The sequence below is a fragment of the Corvus kubaryi genome, unplaced genomic scaffold (genome assembly GCF_017639235.1).
Source record: "Corvus kubaryi isolate FWS band 111438036 unplaced genomic scaffold, C.kubaryi_AGA036_p1.0 37354, whole genome shotgun sequence".
NCBI lineage: Eukaryota > Metazoa > Chordata > Aves > Passeriformes > Corvidae > Corvus > Corvus kubaryi.
In genome coordinates, this window is record NW_024581116.1 from 14,815,550 (window position 1) to 14,836,469 (window position 20,920).

Here is a 20,920-nt window from a genome sequence, read left to right on the forward strand (position 1 = left end):
CACAACTGCAAGCCAACACTAGATCATTAGAGAAGAATTTTGCATTTTACTGGCAAACTCTGACTTTCCCCATCTGCTCCCTTCTCTCTCTACTAATGAGTAGGAGCAAGCTATGAAAGCATGTCTAAAGATGACAAGAGCACAAGCTTCTCTAGATGCTTAGCAAAAAATCAATGAGCTGTCCCCCTATGTTCAGTATCACACTGACAGGAGTGGCAGGCCTTTGCCTGCCAGACGAGGAAAATCAGAGGGCAACACTCCTCTGCTTTGTATTAATCATCTGAGCTATGTATGGTATGTTCTTGTTCTTTACACAAATACCTCATGATCATCTGTGTGCCACAAATATTTTCTAATACAGATCTCTGCCAGGACATGCTCCATTTCAGTAATCCTTTAGAGCCATTTCAGTGAAACAGGGTTGGAGAGCAGCAGAAAGATTCAAGAACTCAAGGCACATTTCAACTATGTATGTTCACAAGATGCCAGAGCTGCTCTCACACTCATCGAAGGCCAGGAATGATTATAGAAGTTCACAGTTGTTTGACTTTTGCCAGAACATATCATACTCAACTTAGGTTTCCACTTGTTTGAGAAAATGAAAGAAAGACTGACCAGTTATGCATGCTTTTTCAAGACAACAGACACAGCTCCTGAGAGTACTTTACAAATGCTTTTTCCTTTGTGTTTCAGAAAATGAGATATGGTGCCTGGAGAGGTTTGAAGATCTTTAGAGGCACCTCAGCAGAAAACTAAACAAACAGCAAGGTGCAAACAGAACAAGCTGCACTGCTGGTAAGAACATGGTGGTGAATGTGGGAAGAAGCAGACCACTGTGCCTGAAGGCATGGGACTCTTCAAGAGAGGGATGGAGAGCTGAAGGAAGGGAGAGAGGCTGAGGGACCTTGGCTCATTTAGCCTCCCACATGGAGATCAAGAAGAGATACAGTCACTCCTGGAATATCCATGATGCAGGGTAAAGTACATCACCAAAGAGGAGAGGAACTGTTTCAAGAAATCATTGACCCCAAGGACAGACATGTATAAACTTGTCATTTTCTACTTCTTATAATTTTCTTCAAGTTTCTAAGTATCAGAAATAAATGTGTTTCTACTATAGCTTTCTAAAAGTAGGAAAAATGCTGATTACTTGTAAACTGAAAGTTTATAAAAGGAATTAACTATCTACAGCCCAAACTGTGATGGACACACACAAAAAAATTCTTTTTGATTCTTTGTATTTAAATTTTAAATCAACTAGTTAAAGAAGAAAACAATAAAACTGTAGATTTATTTTTTTTAACCTCAACATGTTTTTTAAACAAGGGATGTGACAGACAGCATCAGACATCTTGGTTTTAAAATAAATTTTATCTCTCTTCTTCCCCCTCCATTTAGATTTTCTGCTTATAAAAATATGTGACAATACAGACTTTTCCACTTAGTACTAAAAAATGGAGCAGGAAAAAAAAGCCTAGATGAAAAATATTTCAACTAGCTATATAATTAAGAAGTACTTCTTTATATTAAGATATGTAACTCAGACAGAGCATACAGATTGTTACATTAAATCTTCAGTACTCAAATACAAGCCAATGAGGATATGATTATGTTTCCACAAGAGGTTTTTCCTGTGATCAAAGAGTCAAGCAAGAACACCATTACACTTTGATAATTAAGCCAAGAACATGAGTTTCAAAAAGGAGGGGAAAAAAAAGTACAGTCTGCCAGTGCATAAGTATATGACTTTTTAGTACTATTTCCAGAAGATGCATATGTACAAAAGTGGTAGTGCTTGGAAAAATGGAAAGCTACCAACAGCAAGTCACAAGCTCATGCAAATGAAAAATCTAGATCTGTCATTATTTCTGCATATAGCCACATATTAGAGCAAGCATAATGCAGAACTGGCAGCTCTAGCCATATTCACGGGATGACCTTTTCCAAACCACAGAGAAACAGATAGGTTTTAATTATTTAAACACAAGTTCTGCTGCCTTGTAAAAGATCCGAAGATAAGTATGTACTCTGTTTTTTGTTTGACTGGAGATACATTTACCAATTCTATCAATAATTAGCTATGGAGTACATATAGAACTGTAGCTATCTCAAAAAGGAAATGACTATTATCTCACTCCCTTACTTGGAGTATATGGGACATATGGAGGACATGGGATATGGAACTATTAAATCAAAAACCATATATGAAAGCAAAATAGGCTCTGCTACAGAGATAAAGATATATGTGTTTTATATGTGTGTATATATATATATACACACATATGTATGATATTTAGAGATTTAAATTTAAAAGCCTAGTGAGCCCATTTTAGGTAGTACCATAAAACTGTACTTTGAGGACTACTATCAAACAAGTCTCTGTGACTTGGATTTTGCTAGGAAGCTAATTAGAACACAGATTTGGTTGTTTTCCTACATTTCTTTGGTAAATGAACCAATTTTTTTCATGCTAGAGATCCATAATTAAAAGCAAACTTTGACAAATTCCCTCCTCTATACTACCCCAGGCTATGTGGCTTCCACTTTTAGGGGAACCACAAGAGCAATTCCAAAGACTGTAAAACCCATGTCTCAGGCATATTTTTCCCTTCCCACACCTTCTGTTGGCATGAGTCCTATGAAAGTGTGGCTGCATTGAAAACTGCATCTGTCTGTGCCCTGGCCAAGTGTTGTCAAGACAGTCAAGGCAAACACCTACCACAACAATCTCTCCTTTGTCAGTCACAGGGATCCCGTGAGAAAGCACCAACCAGTCTATGATTTCAGTAGTGTTAGACAAGCCTGAAAGAAGAAAAAATAAGGGTCACACTTTATTTCAATTGACTGTATAAAACAGAACTAAGAGCTCCATTTTGCCAAGGAGCTTTTAAAATTTGATAGCACGAACAGTCTTAGCAAAGACAGACAAAATTCACCTCCTAACCCTTCCTACTCTCTGCACTTACTGAATCAGTTTGTACTTATCAGCTTGGGAAGATTAATCTCATTACACAAGAGACTTTTACTATTATTAATTTTATTTTTAACAATGATTTTCCAAGCCTGAAAAAAAAATTACATATTACTGTCATCTTGCATACCTGCAGCCCACATTATCCAGAGCTTCAGGAAAACATCACAAACTGTATCCAGATCTAGGTTCAGGGACTTCTTACATACAAAACCAGCAGTGAGCTACAACAGCTTTCTACACACTTAGCAAAGCCATTCTCGAGATTGTACTGGGCAAACATACATACAAAACAATGTACAAAGCCCACTATGCTGAGCAATAATCACTCTGTAGGCAGAACATTTTAAAAACTGTGATCAGATGGAAGCTATTGTGCAACAGGAAGGCTATCACACAGCTGCCATCAGAGACATGGTGGGATAGCCAGCAGAACTGGAGTGCTGCAATGGATGGCTGTAATTCTTCAGATGGGAAAGGCAAGGAAGCAGAGGCAGTGGGGGTAGCCCCGTATATTAGGGAATGTTTTGACTACCTCGAGTTTGATGATGATGACAAGAGGGTTTATAGGTAAGAATCAGGGGAAAGCCAATAAAAGCAGCAGGAGTGATGTAATCCTAGCAGGAGTCTGTTACAGACTGTCCAACCAGGATGAAGAGGCAGATGAAATACGCTGTAAGTAGCTGGAAGAAGCATCATGATCAGTAGCCCTGTTCTTGTGGGGGAATTCAACTTCCAGATAACTGCTAGAAATACAATACAGCAGAGAGAAAACAGTCTAGTCCTGGACTGTGCAGAAGAACTTCCTCAATCAGCTGGTGAATCAGTCAACCAGAAGAGGTGTTCCACTAGACCTGTTTTTCACAAACCCAGGACTTCTGGGTGATATGATAGTTGGAGACTGTCCTGGGCATAGCAATCACAAAATCATGAAGTTTTTGATTCCTAAAGAAGTAAGGAAGGAGGCCAAAAGAAGGACAGTTTATGACCTTGGCAAATCAGGACTACAAGGATGTTGCGAGGTTATGCAGGGAGAAAATTAGAACAGCTGAAGCCAAACTAGAACTTCATCTGACTACTGCCATAAAAGACCATAAAAAAACTTCCATAAATACATCAACAAGAAAAGTTTCTATAAATACATCAGCAACAAGAAGGGCTAAGGAGTACCACCATCCTTTATTGGATGCAGGGGGGACAGCATAGTCACAAAGGTTGAGGAAAAAGCTGAGGTAATAATACTTTCTTTGCCTCAGTTTTCAACATTAGAGTAATTGTTCTTAAGCAGCACCCTGGGCTGGAAGACAGAGACAGGGAGCAGAATGAATAATTCAAGGCAAAGTTGTCAGTGACCTGCTACACCACTTTGATATTTCACAAGACTGGGGCTGGATGGGACCTACTCAAGGGTACTGAGGGAGCTGGCAGACATACTCACCAAGCTACCTTCAATCGTTTACCAGCAGTCCTAGCTAACCAGGGAGGACACAGGAGACTGGAAATTACCAAAAGTGACACCCATCTAAGAAGGGACAGAATGAGGATTTGGGGAACTACAGGCCTGTCAGCCTGGTATCAGTGCCAGGGAAGGTGACAGAGCAGATCATCCTGAGTGACATCACACAGCATGTACAGGACAACCAGGGGATCAGGCACAGCCAGCACTGCTTAGGAAAGGCAGTTTCTGCTTGATCAGCCTGACCTCCTTCTGTGACAAGGTGACAAGATTCCCCCATATGTGGCACTGGTGAAGCCACACCTCAAGAGCTGGGTGCAGTTTTGGGCCCCTCTTCTTCTTCTTCTTTTGGGCCCCTCACTTCAAGACACTGAGGTGCTGGAATGTGCCCAGAGAAGAACAACAGAGCTGCTGGAGGGTCTGGAGCACAAATCCTGTGAGGGAGCTGAAGGAGCTGGGGGTGGTTTAGCCTGGAGAAAACAAGGCTGTGAGGAGTGACCTTATCACTCTCTGCAACTACCCAAAAGGAGGTTGTAGCCAAGTGGGGATCAGCCTCTTCTCCCAGGTAAAAAATGATAGGAACAGAGGAGATGGCCTCAAGCTGCACCAGAGGAGGTTTAAGTTGGATATTAGCAAAAGCTTCTTCACTCAAAGGGTTGTCAGGCATTGCAATATGCTCTCCAGGGGAGTGGTGGAGTCGCCATCACTGAAGGTATTTCAAAGATGTGTAGATGTGGCACTCAGGGACATGGTTTCGTGGTGGACTTGGCAGAGCTGGGTTAACAGTTAGACTTTATGATCTTAGAGATCTTTTTCAACTAAACAATTTTATGATTCTGTGAATTCAGAAAATAGCAATTGGCAGGAGCCCTACTTTCACTGCAAGCTATTTCCCATTTTTCTGATTTATCCAACAGTATTTTTTTCTCAGAGATAAACCATCAGCTGAGTTCCTTTCCAACAAATACTTATAAAACTTATATACTCAAACTGAGTATATAGATTTTTAACATAAAACCTGTCTTTTGTTACCAAATCTAAAAAAAAATGCAGCTTGGAATTAGTTTATAGCCAAACACACACAATTCTGACCTTCGTTATTCACCTCAACATGCTATTTAAAAATATTTGTAATTATTGAAGTATACCTTAACATTTCAAACTCCTAAAAATAAGCATTTCATTCCTGCAACATTCTCATCCTCCACTGATTTCCATTTAGAGGGAGATGCGATATTGGAAAAATATCTACTATACTTCTAGAAAAAACAAACAAACAGTAGTTACTGCTACTCAGGCAACCAATGCTCAAAAAAAGCTCAGAGATATATATATATGTACTCTAAAATTCTAGGCTACTGATCAGTAATTCAGCCAACATGTGTCACCAAAACAAGGTTCCCCCCTCACTTCTCCCATATCTTCCTCACTTCAATCTTCCCCTCCTTCTTTAAAACAAATCTTGCTTGAAAACTAGGGAAACTGACAAAAATTATCATTGCCCTCTTCCTAAATTATCTTGACCTTTCAGGAGGAAAACCAAAATCTATTTTCATTATGGTGTATCTACTTGTAAAATCAGAACACTGCTTCCTGGACATTGGGGTCAGAATGTCCATGGGATATATCAGATTGTTAACCTGAACACCACAAATTATTACACATTTCCCAAATACCTGGACAGCAATAAGTAACTTTTACAAGGATTACAAATACTGCCTGGGCATACGACCTGCCTTGGGCTGGAAACCTCGAGAGATTCACTGCTTTCTCTAATGGCAGGAAGGGCAATTTACTGGTTTGAAGTAACAGATATAGCTGTTCACCTTTCCATTTAGCTCTTCAGACAGTGTTTCTAGTTATGCTTATCACTCTCTAAATGGGAAGAGGAAAATAAATTTAAAAAGGAAAGCAAAAGAAATTGAGTACAATACACTTTCTTGTCAAGGGAGCTAAGATGCTCAGTCTCTCCTACAGTCAGGGTATGGCTAGTGTTTAAGCTGCTTTCAAACTCATTTCCTAAAGCTCTACCACAGATGTTTTTCATTTCTTCTGCCAGCCCTCCTTTTTAGCACACAACTTGTCCTGGGCCAGCACTCTCAGTCATTGCATCAGCTTCATCTGACTTATGCATCTCCTAATCTCTTTCTTCCTCTTAAAACCTTGCCCTTGCCAGCACCTCACTCAGCACTTCACTAACCTCTCTACCAGAGCTGCCTTCCTGGGGCCCTCTCCCACCTCTATCTTGCAAAGGTGAGAGAGTTCCTGAGGAAACAAACAGTTCTTTATCAGCAGCGTTTGTCACTCCTCCTGTTTGCTCCTGGGCAATCTCTTCGAACCACAAAGAAACAGTTTACCCTCTCTAAAGAACGACCTCACAGATTTACCTCCTACTCCAAGTCTCTCTCTCTCTCTCCTTATCCAAACTAGAAATTTCAACTCTTCTCTCTGACACTTCCTTGGAGTTATCCAGCTATTAGGTTAAGCTCTACACAGATATGGACAAACCTCTTATCTCCCCTCCCATACAAACTTTCCCAAGAGGCTCTTCTTGATTAGCCAGCATTCTGCCAGTCCCCCAGCAGACTGATCAAGAAGCTGTACGTCTAAATCCTGTAAGAAAGAACATGCATATAATGTACATAAAATGCAATCTTTTTTCTGATCTCTTAGACAACTAAAATGGTTATCCTGGTACTCAAGATCTTCCTCCTTTTCTCAGGCTTCAACCAAGTAAATCCAACTTCAAGAACTTCTGAAAGGACATAAGCAATGGTCATCACGTGTGCATGCCGCTGGACTATTTTAACTCTTTTATTGCTATTTAATTCACATGACTCCCCCCCCCCCCAACTCTTTTCCCATGATTTTAATACCCTTCTCAGTCTGTTTTCTCTTGATCATTTTTACTAGTGTTTTGTCCCCCATTAGCAACAAAGCAATTTATCTCACAAAGATGACCTGACTAATCAATCCATTCAACATTTTTTAGACATTTGTCTTTGGATGAGATGAAGTCTGCATTAAAATTATCTGAACAGAAACCAGTAACTACTAATAAAAATGCAGGCAGAAAAAAAGCAGCTGCTCACACTCCACCCTTTCCATATTAAATCACTTCCAGGCATTTTTTTCACAATTAATGATGATTGTGGGTCTTTCTATACCTTCTGAAGGTTTTCAAAAGACCTTTTAAAGATGTAAAAACAAGGATCAGACACAGAATTTGAGTGTTATTGCCATTAATGCCATGCCAGGAGAAAAATGCTTATTTTATAAATCCCATCAGCCAATGATTTAATTAGCCCTCTCTTCTCTGCCTGTAACAGTGCACTGGTACCTTAAGAGTTCTGTATCCAGCTTGATCCCTACACTTTTGCAGAGTTGCTCTTTTCCATGATGCAGTCCCTCATGCTTCATGTCTGGAAAACTTTTCACCAAAAAACCTGAATTCAGCCACATCCTGTATACATACCTTTTGGTTTTACTCATCAAAAAGAAAGAAATCATTCTTTGTGGCTACTTACTTATTATTACAATCTGGTAATGACAGACTGGTAAACAGTGTAATTGGATGCCTTTTTTTTTAAGCTTCTGTCTTAGAAATGAAAATCTTAAATGCTGTCTTGTCTCAGCCCAGTCCTGGAACATCTTGATTCTCAGTTTATTTCCCACAGATATCTATCTAGTTGTTTATATTTTACAGTCAGCTGCTGCTCCATTCACCTGGCAGGCTTTTGCTGATGTGCTGTAATGTTTTTCCCAACAAGAAAGCTGTATTGTACAGAGCCACAAGCTGACAGACAGAATTAGGAAACCTGTGTCAGTCTCAGCACAGAGCCAGTGGCAGATGTGGAAAGAAAGGCTGTGGGATCTACTCTCTATTTGTGTGACAGCCCATGGGTCATCTGTTTTTTGTGTCAGCCAAGAGTAGCCAGGAGGCACAAATGGCTGTTAACTCATCTCTCTCCACTTCATCCTGTCAGAGCTTATGATGCAGCTCACAGCCTGGCAGCCACAGGGTCCAAGGACAAACGCTAAAGGACACATAGGAAAGAGGATGAGGTTTGACAGGTTATAAGCACAAGAAGGAATTTCAGCTTTGGATTCTCACTTTACTTATAGTGGTGACAACTTGTGATTATGCAAAACATGTCCTCACCAACCTCCTTAGCTTTGTCAGGAGACAGCATTTCATACAGTCCTACACTGTCACCCCTACTCACAGGGGGAAGGGACATGGGATGAAAGATGAGATCCCACAGCAGCCAGGGGCACAACACACTGCTCAAAGGGAAATTCTGCTGTGCAAGGTATTTGACACAAACAAATTGAAGCCCTGTGCCAAGGAGACACAGAGCTATGTCCTGGAAACTTAAGCAAAATTTAAGTGTACAGCTTAGAGAAGAGAGAAGCACATATGAACTCCAGGTAAAGCTCTTTGCTGCGCAGTGCCAGCCTAAGTATGCTGTTGCTCAAGCCAGGAGAGGAAATTCCCATGGATTCTCTGAAGCAGAGTAGGCAGCTACCCACCTGCCACAGTCCTTCCCCTCCTTCCCTCTGGTTTACATATCCCAGACCATTTTCTCTTGGCAAGTGCTATTCAGGTTACCACAGCTGAACAACTATTTGACTGGCTGGTTCCCAACAGTGAGGTGCTTTTCATCAGATCAGATGTGGGAAGCCCTTTAAAGACTTTTTAGAGAAAGCAGCTACATGATTTCATGAAGACAGAAAAGCTCAAAGCACAGTGATAAAAGACATTTTAACAGATCCATTCATACTAATACAGGAGATACTGTGTGCTGAAAACAGGGAAATATAATACATTTCTAGCATGATAGGCCAGAAGATTTAATTGCTAGCTTTGCTTTGAACCTGACAACTATTACTACTCTACTAACTCTTGGATGCACTTCCAAAGAAGCTTTGTCATTTTAGATTTTTAAGAAGAGGTGGTTGGATTTAACTATCAGGTTTATTATAATATGTGCAATAGAAAAGCACACCAAATTAAGCCTTTGTGAGAAGACAATTCCCCACCACATACACACCTGCTCATTAAAAAGCTGGAATGGAAAATGTCTTCCCTGTATTTATTTTTCCCTCCAATGAAGAACAAACAATGAAAACCTATGGTTAAAACAATGAAATCACCATTTCATATTCATTTTACTGGATGAGCTTTTCTAAGCCTTCCAGATGATCCCCAAATGCAGTAAAGTTGAATAAATATTGTATGGGGAGAGGTAGGCATATCACATCATTTAGAAAAATAATATAATTGTGTAGGAAAAAAAAAAAAAAAGCTTTTTCCAGATGGCTAGTCTAATTTCCTAGGGGAAAAAATATTAAAATAGTGTAACCACTATTGGGACCTGAGTGTAGTGTAAAAAATGTCTAAATTTTGCAACTTGTCTATCCATCCCTCATAACTGTATGAGAACATAAACCCATTTTTAATTCCTTCATTTACAAATATTTTTAAAGTTATTGTTCACTTACAAGTAGCAGAGAGAAATTAACTAAACAGGGGTCTAAGGTTCAGTCTGACCTAGAAATCAACACTTAACTTGACTTCATTTTGACAGTCAATCACAAATGGACCAAAAGTTGCCAGTCATCTCAGATACACTGAAACACACAAGGGATTTGACTGAAAGAAAGAAAAAAAAGGAAATACACTCTTCCATTTTGAAGACCTCAGATTCACATTCCTGCAATCCTGAAGCATCTACATTCCCTCTTGAAACTTGACCACCCAGAAGATGGACTGGGTGAAGAGAAACACACGGGGCAACTCCTCTCAGGCTACAAAGTGACCACACAACACACGAAGGGGCACAGATGTGAACTGCGGTACAACTGCATTTTGCACAGCCTAAGCCAGATGGACTGACTTGGCAATGGCTCCATCACTGCGACTGCCAGTGAGCTGCACAGCCAAAACAAAGGCACAACAGAAGGCAAGAAACTGATACAATGGCATTATCCCAAAGCATATGCTCCCTGTAACTCTGGAAGTTTTGGGGTAGTCTCCCTAAGCCTGTTGCATGCGAGCTGTACAGTGACTGTCAGTACTCTTCTATACATTGTTCCGTGTCAAACATTTCCCAAAGGCACTCTATCAGTTAAGAGAGGACTATGGTTCTTGGATGGAAAAGGGAATTAGACATGCAATTTATCTTCAGTTTTCTGCCTCAGGTTTCCCATGTAGTCTCAAAAACAAGTCAGTCAACCAACACGCCCCTCCTATCACACACAGGAGAACACAGGGACAGTGTGTGAAAAGAGGGAATCCAAATCAGAACTGTCATGAAGGAGAATACAGATCCACATACAGAGCACACAGCCCCTTCCCTGTGTAATCATTTATGACAAGGGAAGCAATGCTGCAATTCATAACACCACAGGCCCATTCAACCTGGCTGCCTTCATGGCTAACACCAGACAACCCTGAGAGGGTTCTGGAATAACTCACATCTTTCCCATCATACAGCACTGCTCATTCACTAATGGGCACATTAAGCCTTCACACATTCAGAGTTCATACAGTTTAAGATGTACCATCAAATGCCCAACATTTGTTTGTTTTGGGACAGACTGCCCCAAAGCCTCTCTTTGCATTTGCATGCTTTGCATATGTGGTACTTCTCTGGAATAGATGACATCTACAAAAGTATACTGCATTCAGATGAAAACAACTGTATTTGTATTATTCTTTTCTGAGGAGTTCATACCTCATTTTCTTTGACAGTTTCATTATATTCCTTAACTGTTAACATCAACAGAAAATATCAACATTCAAATACAGCAAAATATTTTTGGAAATAATTTATGCAAAGTATCCTTATTTCAAAATATCCTCATTTCCTGGTTTCCATGTACTGAATGGCTGCTGAGTAGGAAAAAGAGTATGGAGGAGAAGAATTTGGAAGAGGCTTTTTGTATTATTGTATCAAAAGTAACTTCTTTTACAGAAATATGAAAACAGTATATTCAGGAAAAAAAAGTTCTCTGTTAAACAAGGGTATCTTTCCTGATCCATGCAGACTTTCCATCACTGTAGGTACAGATAATAATTTTAAGTGTCAAGAGCCACCTCAATTAAAGAGAAAGTTAATTTGGCACTTAGACTCCCTAAGCAGATAATGATGCAATAACAGAAAGTACTGTTACAAAGCCCTCTTGAGCATTTAAAAAATGCATTAAAACATGATGTGCTTTATCTAATGCATACATTAAAAAATTAAGTGTCTGTATAAAATATGAACACTTATAAAACAGGAACACAAGTTTTAAATTTTTTCTTATTTTCTTGTTACAGCATTTACTATTTTCAGGTAGTGGAATTCTACATATTTTCACTGAATGAAAAAAATCAAAGCCTGATGAATGCCTGGGAACAATCTCGTTGAGTAACTGCCGATTTTCTCCCACTCGAGCACTGAAACGTTTGGACAGCAAACACAAAGACTTTAGCTAACATGAAGTACCTAAACTCAGGTCTACAGCTCCTACAAAGAGCATTTACTGCACATTTCCAGGAAGACCTATTTGCTGATGGTCAGATACTAACTTTCTGTAGCCTTTCAGCAATTTACAAGAGCTCAGATACATACTGTCTGGAATTTAAGCCTGCTTGTTTTAAGTTTATTTGATTGTAAAGATTTTTTTTTTTAGGAGAATGATTTCCTCTCTTTCCTGTAAAGCTCTAGATACTGTGAATTCTTCATAAAGAATAGGGCTGGATAAGTCCCATGTTAAGGCACTCACATGAAAACTCCCTTGGTATTGAGAAAACACGTGGATTTTCACATTAGTTGAGATGGTCTTGATAAGACATCCTTATGTGCACATACTGTTTTACTCCAGAACTCTCCAGGTTATAATTTTAGTAACACCCTGTCCAGCACAGCACAAAAACTGTTTTGTGGGTTTTTTTTTTCCCCTCTGAAAATAACACCATCTTTGCCCTCCCACAGTTCAAGATCAGAACTGGTTGATACCATAGTGAAAATACACTGTTATTTCTATGAAAAGGATGGGTTCAGTCTCATGGGGTGAAAAATGAAGCTGCACAAGAAAAGATACTAAAGGGAAAGGGAAAAAGTAGAGATCCTCACCGACCCTGCTGCCCTTGCAGCAATCCCTCCTGAAGCTGTCACTAACAGCAGTGTTGCCTGCCAATAACATGGTACATCACTATTATTAGCACAACGAAGGGGCACAATAGTTTGACTCTTCCTTATATTGGGAGCCGTGGTGAATCATCCCATCCAAAAGCAACTATTCCTATTAATAAAAGCAACAAGGACATGCCTGTATTGGTCTTCAGACCAATACAGTAGAATCATGGAGGACAGGAAACAAAACCAAAGAAACCCCCCAAAAACCCATGCAAACCTTTCAGACAAGACAGAGCAAAACAGTAAACTTTCCAAAAAAGAGCAGACCCTGAAAACACATTTATCTGTAACTATAAGAAAGTTTCACAGCAGTAGTCTAAATCAAAAAGCAGGGAACACAGTCATAAACATTGTATTTCATTCAAATCTGTGAACTTCAGCTTTTTAAGGAGCTAATGGAAATGTGAAGTGACTGATGCAAATATTTAGCACTAAATGACAGTTTGCTAAAAAGACTATCACATTCTTTGGATTTATGAGTCGTATCTGAATTTGTCATTCCTTGATTTTTGACTAAATACGTAACATAAACTGAAGTTAGAACTACCTTGTTGCTCCCTCTGAAGTGAGACTTTATTTTTAAGACAATGACGACCTGGAACAAAAGAGAACAGAAGACAGAGAAGTGGCTTATCACACTCCTAGTGACTCTACAGATGCAAAAGGGCTAAGACAGTAAGACCACTAAGAACTATTATGTTTCACTTTCAATAAAAGTCAGTGGTAAAACATTTAAGAATGGATTTTCAGACATAAATCCATGCAAAGTAAATGGCCAATGCTGCTGCTCCAGTGGGACATCACATAATGGAAGAAAGGAGATAGGTGATGGCAGGTCATATATTCTGAACACCACCACAGCTGATGCCCAGTGACAGCAGCAGTTTGATGAAGTCAAGCTGTTTGCTCCAGCAAGCAGCAGAGGTAAAAAACTACAGAGGAGAGAAGGACGAACTCACACTGCAGAGAATGGCTCTCTCAGAGCCACAAGGATCCAAAGTAAAGGACATAACCGCATAGAGCGGAGACAACAGCATGGAGAGGTGCCAGGGTCAGCAGCATTGCTTTGAGCAAGCTTCACACAGCACCAACTTTTCCAGCATAACCTTCCCCAAGGCCAAGACTGACATATCTCATGGTAAAGAGAAACAAACAAGCTTGCAGACTTTAGATAAACTTACACCCTGCAGGTGAGTATGAACGGATGAACATCCATAAACTTAAAAACCTTCTGAGTGCTTACCATCAGAGCTACAGCTACACCCTTAGGAAGTGGTTGGCTTCAGCTCCCGTAGCAACTACAAGGCTCACCACCATCTTGTGCCTAACCTGTAGAGATTTCACTTCTCAGTGATTAACAGGAAGAGCTGACTACTCTGTTTTACCTGAGGCACAAAGCTTATGACCTCAGCTTGGTCTTTGGAGCAAGCCAGAGCCCAGCAGGCTCAAAGTCTGGTCCTCAGTGATCAGTGAGGCCAAACTTCAAGATGGAATAAGCATCAACAACCCATTGGAGCTGGCACGTGCATCCTGCAGCTGTGACTGTGGTTATCCTACTTCTCACAGCTTTCCAGCAACAGTTAGTGAGACCTAATGAACACTGTCACTACATCTTCCCTAGAAAGCTAGACTCACACAAACACAACTAAGAAACAGTAATTGACACAAGCATAACCTAGTGATTTTAAAGTAGAGAGAAATCACCAGCAAACCTTTCAAAAGATAAGATGTCAATAAATATCTCAAATACAAAGAAAAAAAACTGGAAAGCTTTAATAAAAGCTGTGGCTTGGTTGGGTTTGTTTTTTTTTTTTAATTTAAATATGGTCTGCCTTTCCACAAATCTAACACACCTTATATACCTTCAACATGTATCTTTGGTCAGTACTTTTTCCACAAAAGTAAGGACAGTACGCATCAAAGGTAAAACTAATGCATAATTAATCTAACAAAGTAAGTGTAGGTGTTTTCTCCTCTAGGTTCCAACTGCATGACAGGAAATACATTATTCATGAAGGAAGATGATGGTACAACATTAATCAAGTCAGCATGACAAGACAAACAAAGACCACAAGATGTATTCAACAGATACCAGTGTGCAAAAGTGATCAGCTAACTGGAAGGTTCACACAGAGTCTGTTTACAGAAAACACATACTGAGGAGAAATACAGAAATAAGATGGAACTGTTTGAATTTGCATCCTATTAAGTCTTGTTCCACTTGGGGAACAATCTTTATACAATACAACTACAAAAACAAACTTCTGGGTGCCTAAAGAATTGTTATTACAAATCAAAATTGTTAAAAGAATTATTTTAAGTCTTGCCTTTTATTAAACTGGAATTCACATAAGCAGGACATATGAAGAACAACAATAAAATAAAATCTTTTATAAACCAATGAATCTTTCCTTTCATATCATGTACTTTTGCCATATTACAAGGCTACTTAGGGCTAAAGACTAAACACTTGCTCTTCTTCATATTCAAAACTATTGCAAAAATATTCAGAAATGAAGGAACAGTATAATTTGAAACTGTGTCAACAATGTAAGTTGATTTGTAAGCAACTGAGCCAGTAAAACTCAGTTTCCTAGGAATGTGTGTCAAAGTTGCAGGAAGAGTTCAAGCTCTCCTTCAGCAGGCATCTTTCCATCTGCTGAGGCTACCTACTGCCAGAAAAGGTGTAGATTTATTGGAAATAAGCTACCACCCTCTCACAAATGCAACTGGAATTGCTCAAAAGATTTAGAAACTAAGAGCAAGAATGAAAGTTACACATTCACAAGAGAGTTGCATGCAATCTCTGTTTTCTCAGAAAACCAGGCTAAAAATATACATACACTGACTGCAAATAGCTTGGTCTTGAACTTGCAGCATCTGTCATAAGACTGCACTGGAGACATGAGCCTGACCACACAAGTCACAGAGCATTGCTCTCATTCTGTCTGGATGGATGTACTTCTTAATACGGGAATAGAGAGACGAAGGGAAAACTGTTTCCCTTAAGAAGGAAACCCAGACTTAACAAAAGAGGACAAACATTGTCTGAAGCACCAGGCCCAGAAAAATACAGTGGCTTTACAGAATGCAGCAAGACCCCTCCTATCACCAGAGGGAGGGTGCATTTGGGCAAGGAACAGACTCTGCCCACCCACATCACCACAGCCATCCTGTGCAGTCACTAAAGGGACGCAGCCCTGACTGAAAACATTGTGTAGGACAGAATGCAACCACTTCTGATGCTTCTGTCAGACCTACTCCCACCAGATGCTGTTTAGAGTAACGAAAGAGTAAAAAAAAAATGTATTTATATACATACATTACATAAAATATTGTATAGAGCATATGTTTATATACATACACATATAAAAGGAAATTAATATCTGTGAGATTATAAAATCCATACACAGATCCTCATCAGTGATAAAACATGAAGCAAATCAACAGTTAAACAGCAATGACAGAAGTAAGCATAGGAAGAAGCTGATCATGTACCAGATTATCAAGGACCAATAATGGATTTTTGTCTCAATATATTTTCCTAATTCATTTCCATATTCCTCATACTTCCTATTCCTGGCTAAGTGTAAGAGTCCTCTACAAGGACTAGATGTGTGCAACAGTATACGATTCTTATCCTACACATGATCTATTTATTAGAGATTGGAGTTGAGATGAAGGCTGGTCAGCTGAAACTGCCTCCAAGAACCATAGTGATAGCTTTTATAACTTGTAGTTCATACTGGAGTTTTATGGTTACAGGAAATAACCCAAATACTCCAGAAACAGAACATTCAGTAAAATTTCCAAGTGAAATTCAAGAATAAAGACTCCAAAACTATGAAATCTGGCAAAGCAGTGATCAGTACAAACAAAGCTGAACATTCGTACGTCATGAAAAAAATTATGCCTGAACCTGGTAAGTTAGAATTTTATTTTCCAGACAGCCTGCAAGACCCATCTATACTCTGAAGTATTTCAGATGATCCATTGGAGATCATGAACAAGAAAAAGTTTATATTAAATAAGCTGTAATGTATTTCTTCAAACACAAATCATTTCTGTTCAATATAAACATGATGTAGTTGCATTAAACTGTCATAGTGATACCTGGAGGACAACAGCAAGGTGATTCAATGCAACAAGCTACCACCCACTTGCTATTCTTTGAATGAAAAGATGAAAATACTGCTGTAATAAGGAAATAACATAGTCATGCCAAGACTAGAACCCTCTGAAAAGATATTTTTTCCTCACAGTAGCTAAAAGTTACCATATTGATTCACTTTCTCTGTTCCTCATTTTCTTCAGCCTTTTTGAGAAAAGTCTAAACTTATAGTGTTACCACTTTAAGTGGCACCATCAGCAAACAGTCAAGCTATTTGAAAATCCATTTTGTACGATCACTGTCAGCTCCAGAATTTGCTGACTGCATATGCAGAAAAACTGCAAGCATTTTTGATCCCAGCTGATTAAGAAATACAAAAAAACATTCCTATCACTTTGCAGCACGCAGCCAGAGGAGTAAGTATATTTTCAACAGCTCCTCCCAGCCATCAGAAGTGAAAAACAGACATTATCATTATGATGATTTTGTTTGATCTCCTTCAAAAGGTCAGGGAAAGATGAATTTTATGAGCTTGTTTCTGCAAAGCAAAACAGAAAAGGATCCTGCCTTATAAAAAGAACAGCTGAGCACAGCCCCAGTTGGACACGGCAGAATCACTACACCACTCAAACTGAGTGGTGGGTTAGTTTGTAATTGTTTTCCATTTCTTTTTTGTAATTCAAGATGTAAAAAGGAACATAGTGAAAAGCAAGTCTTCTAATGAAACCACAGACTACTAACTCAACTGCATAACTACTGATATTAATCCACAGGAAATATGGTGATAAGTATAACAGGTTCCAATTCCCCTGCTGCATCAGGTCTCTAGGAGAGAAAAGGTCTGTGCTCGCTGACCAGGCTGCAGGATGATCAGAGCCATTATTTTTCCCTGAATCAGCACTGGGAGGGCAAACAAGAGTTTTCTGCCAGCCTATGAGAGCATTCTTGTAAATACAGCAGATATACTGAAGCCATTCATACCCACTGCATGACACTGCAGCCAAAATTCATGTCTAAGACAGCAGCCTTGTCCTTTGGCGTAACTGAAAGAAAAGCTGTCAGAAGTTATAAAAAAACCCCACAAGAAATATGACAAATACTTGGGGGAAAAAAAAACAACCCACACTTAAAACCAAAAAAGTTAAGCAAACGTAGTATTTTTTCCCCTACAAATGATTGCCTTAAAATACTGAATTAGGCAAAACAACAGTCTCTAAGTGAAGGTAACTTACAATACTGTGCTTCAAGGGCAAAAATCTACAATAAGTGAATACAATAAACATATGATTTGATCTAGCAGCTCCTAGGATATGAATTATGGTGATTTAGAAATAAGGAAAAATCAACCTTCTGTTTTACATAAAGGATGGCTTATACAAAGTAGTTGTATCAAATTGAAACACCCATCATTGTAATATTATTTCAATCACAGATGGTTTTTCCCGCTCATAATACACAGATTGCACAAGTGGATAATGATAATGAGACATGATGGGAAAGGGGGGGAGTAAAGAAATAAAATTTCATCCCACGGGGCAAGGATGGTGGTGGGAAAAAGCCTGTCTTTTTCAAGACACTCCTAAACAAAAGAACTATTTCTCCCTCCTACCACCACTCTTCTCACGTGATCTTGCTTTTCTTGGATATTTAACAAACTTCATGTCAAGTCACTTTGATACCTCACTGCCAGGAAAAAATAATCTAAGTTTTCCCACACTGTAAAGTCCCATTTAAGTATAAACTAAGCATTTTCATTAAAGGCACAAATCTCCCCCTCACCATACTATAACCCCACACACTCTTTTACCCACCCCGATCACCCCTTCACTAGCTTCTGATGCCTGCGAGAGAAGCATAAACAAGCAGACAACCAGCCACCAGAAGTTAAACTACTGATGTAATCTCTCCGGTAGCACTCTGCCCAAGAACATGTAACTTCAGTTCAGCCACCCTTGGGCCAGCGCTGATAAGATAATGTGAAATGAAGCAATCCATTTCACAATGTAAACAGTTGTTTGGCTACACGGAAAACAATATAAACAAATGCATCTATTTATAAATCATTATTTATACTTGTTGTAGAACAGGAATATTATGTTCCAGGGCAGAAGTGACAGTATTTCCAAGAACACAGCAAAAATTCAAACAGCTGGTATCTTCTTCCATCAGCCTTCCCCGCTGACAGTCCCTGTTCCAGTTCTACAGAAGTCATAAACCCATAATGCGGGGCCTGATCTGTTCAGGAACAAGATACCCTTGAGCCAGCGGGTGGGGGGGGCAACCTCATTATCGTACCTATGGGTTCTTCCAACAGCTCAAAAAAGTCAACAGTAACATCTCTTCAGCTCAGGGAAAGAAAACGCGAGCCTTTTCCTACTCCTACCACGCCTGCAACCCAAACGAACCAATTTCTCCCCAAGCTGCACACTTCGCTTCTACCAAGAACACTGGCTGGGGATGGCACTTCACAGACCCCTATACTCGTTACTTCTCCCTCCCCGAAGAATGGCTACTGCACTCCAGGGCACTGGGCTCTTTCGAGGCGTTTTCGCTCATTTACGGAAACCCCAAGACAGAGCACACGCGGGGCTGAGGAGCCGCTGTCATTACGCCCCCGACGCGGCGCTCCGCCGGCGGCAGCGCTTCCAGCCGGCAGCCTGTGCCCTGCCGTGCCCTCCTCACAACCAGGCACCGCTCCCGACACAGGGATAGGGATAGGGATAACGCCGCCCCGGGGAACGCCCGGCACAGCCCTTTCCGTAAAGGGGTCGCGGGTCCCCCGCGCGCTCCGGCGCCGCCTTCCGTTGCCCCACCGCCCCGCCGGGGTGAGCGACGACCCCCCACCGCCCCGGGCGCCTTACCGTGCCGCAGCAGCCCCTGCCAGCGCCGGGCGGCCCGCGGGCGGTGCGCGGCGCTGTCCCGCGCTATCCCGCGGAGCCACGGCAGGACACCGCCGCCCTATCCATGATCTCCACCTCCCGCGGAGCCGGAGTGTGCGCGGCAGGCACCGCTCCCGGTCTTTTCTCCGGCGGGGGAGGGGGTGGAGGGGGTGGGGTGAGGGCGGGCGGGGGCGGGCGCGCCCGCGGCGGGCGGTCGCCATTAACGGCCGCGCTCGCGCCGCCGCCCACTTTGAAGCGGCCGCGCCGCGCCAGGCACAGCGGCGCCCCCTGGCGGCGGCGGGAGGCGCCTCCCGGCCCGCGGCCGCGGGGATCCTGGGGTTTCCCGCTTGGCAGCGCCGCCGGCCCGGGCGTGCCGAGCCGAGCCGAGCCGCCGGTTTTACCGTGGGGTTTTTCATCTGCTTGAAGCAATAGCACCTCGGGTTGCCTGAGCGTGATAGCCCGGGCCCAGCAGGTCCGTCAGCGGCAGAGAGAACAACGGGGCTGGTTGTGCAGAGGAGGCGGGGGTTTGTCCTGCCTTCCAGGGAAGGAAGGAGGGGAGCGCACGGGAACCATGACGGGCACGGCTCTTCTGCGAGCGCTGTTCGAGCCTCCCTGTTGCTGGTGTCTGTACGGAGCAAGGGCCGGTGCTCCTGCGACAGGCAGGGAGGCACAGCAGGATGCACACCGAGCTGGCGTGCGAATGGGAGCTGTGTGGTGGGTTCATCCGGCGCAGCTCAGCCCTGGCCCGGGCCGCTGCGGGGGTGACACACAGCCCAGCAGCCACCCCGGGCTGACACACAGCCCAGCAGCCACCCCGGGGTGACACACAGCCCAGCAGCCACCCCGGGGTGACACACAGCCCAGCAGCCACCCCGCGCACGGGGCACACAGCATCTCGCTGCGGCACTGCTGTTGGGCACCCTCAGACCACCGCAATATGCGGGGGGGGAGATGGCACGGGGTGGGGGGGCGTAAAAAGCTAAGCATCCTCTCACACACAGCCAAATACTGTGAAAAGCTCAATTCAGATTGTCTAGTACAAGAGTTTACACCGAGCCTGAAGATGGAAGATGAGCTTGAGAAGCTGCTTGTCTCCAGTCTTCTAAATAGACTGTCTTTTCTCTCTTATTTACCGTAACAGAAGATAATCTTATTTTTGTCCCCGGATATTTATGGATAGCTGTGCCTTTCATATCAGCTGTCGTCTGAACAGCACAAGGTATTTGAACTGTCTTCTCCCAGCACAGCCCAGTCCACTCAGGCTTGTAACAAGTGCCTTTCATCACGAGGAGAATCACCACCATTGTTCTCCAT

The 20,920-nt window shown here is 41.7% G+C and overlaps 1 protein-coding gene across 2 annotated transcripts in view; it reads right to left on the reverse strand.

Annotated features, from left to right (window-relative positions):
* Window positions 1-19,747, reverse strand: part of RNF144A (ring finger protein 144A) — a 65,441-nt gene extending 45,694 nt beyond the window's left edge. The window contains exons 1-2 of one of the 2 annotated variants that reach the window (XM_042033066.1): window positions 19,589-19,742; window positions 2,720-2,802 (exon numbers count right to left, since the gene is read on the reverse strand). The gene's annotated coding sequence lies outside the window, so the exon portion shown is untranslated. Of the gene's footprint in view, window positions 1-2,719; window positions 2,803-19,588 lie in introns of both variants that reach the window. The other variant, XM_042033067.1, reaches the window with a different exon arrangement.
* Between the last annotated feature and the right edge of the window lie 1,173 nt (window positions 19,748-20,920).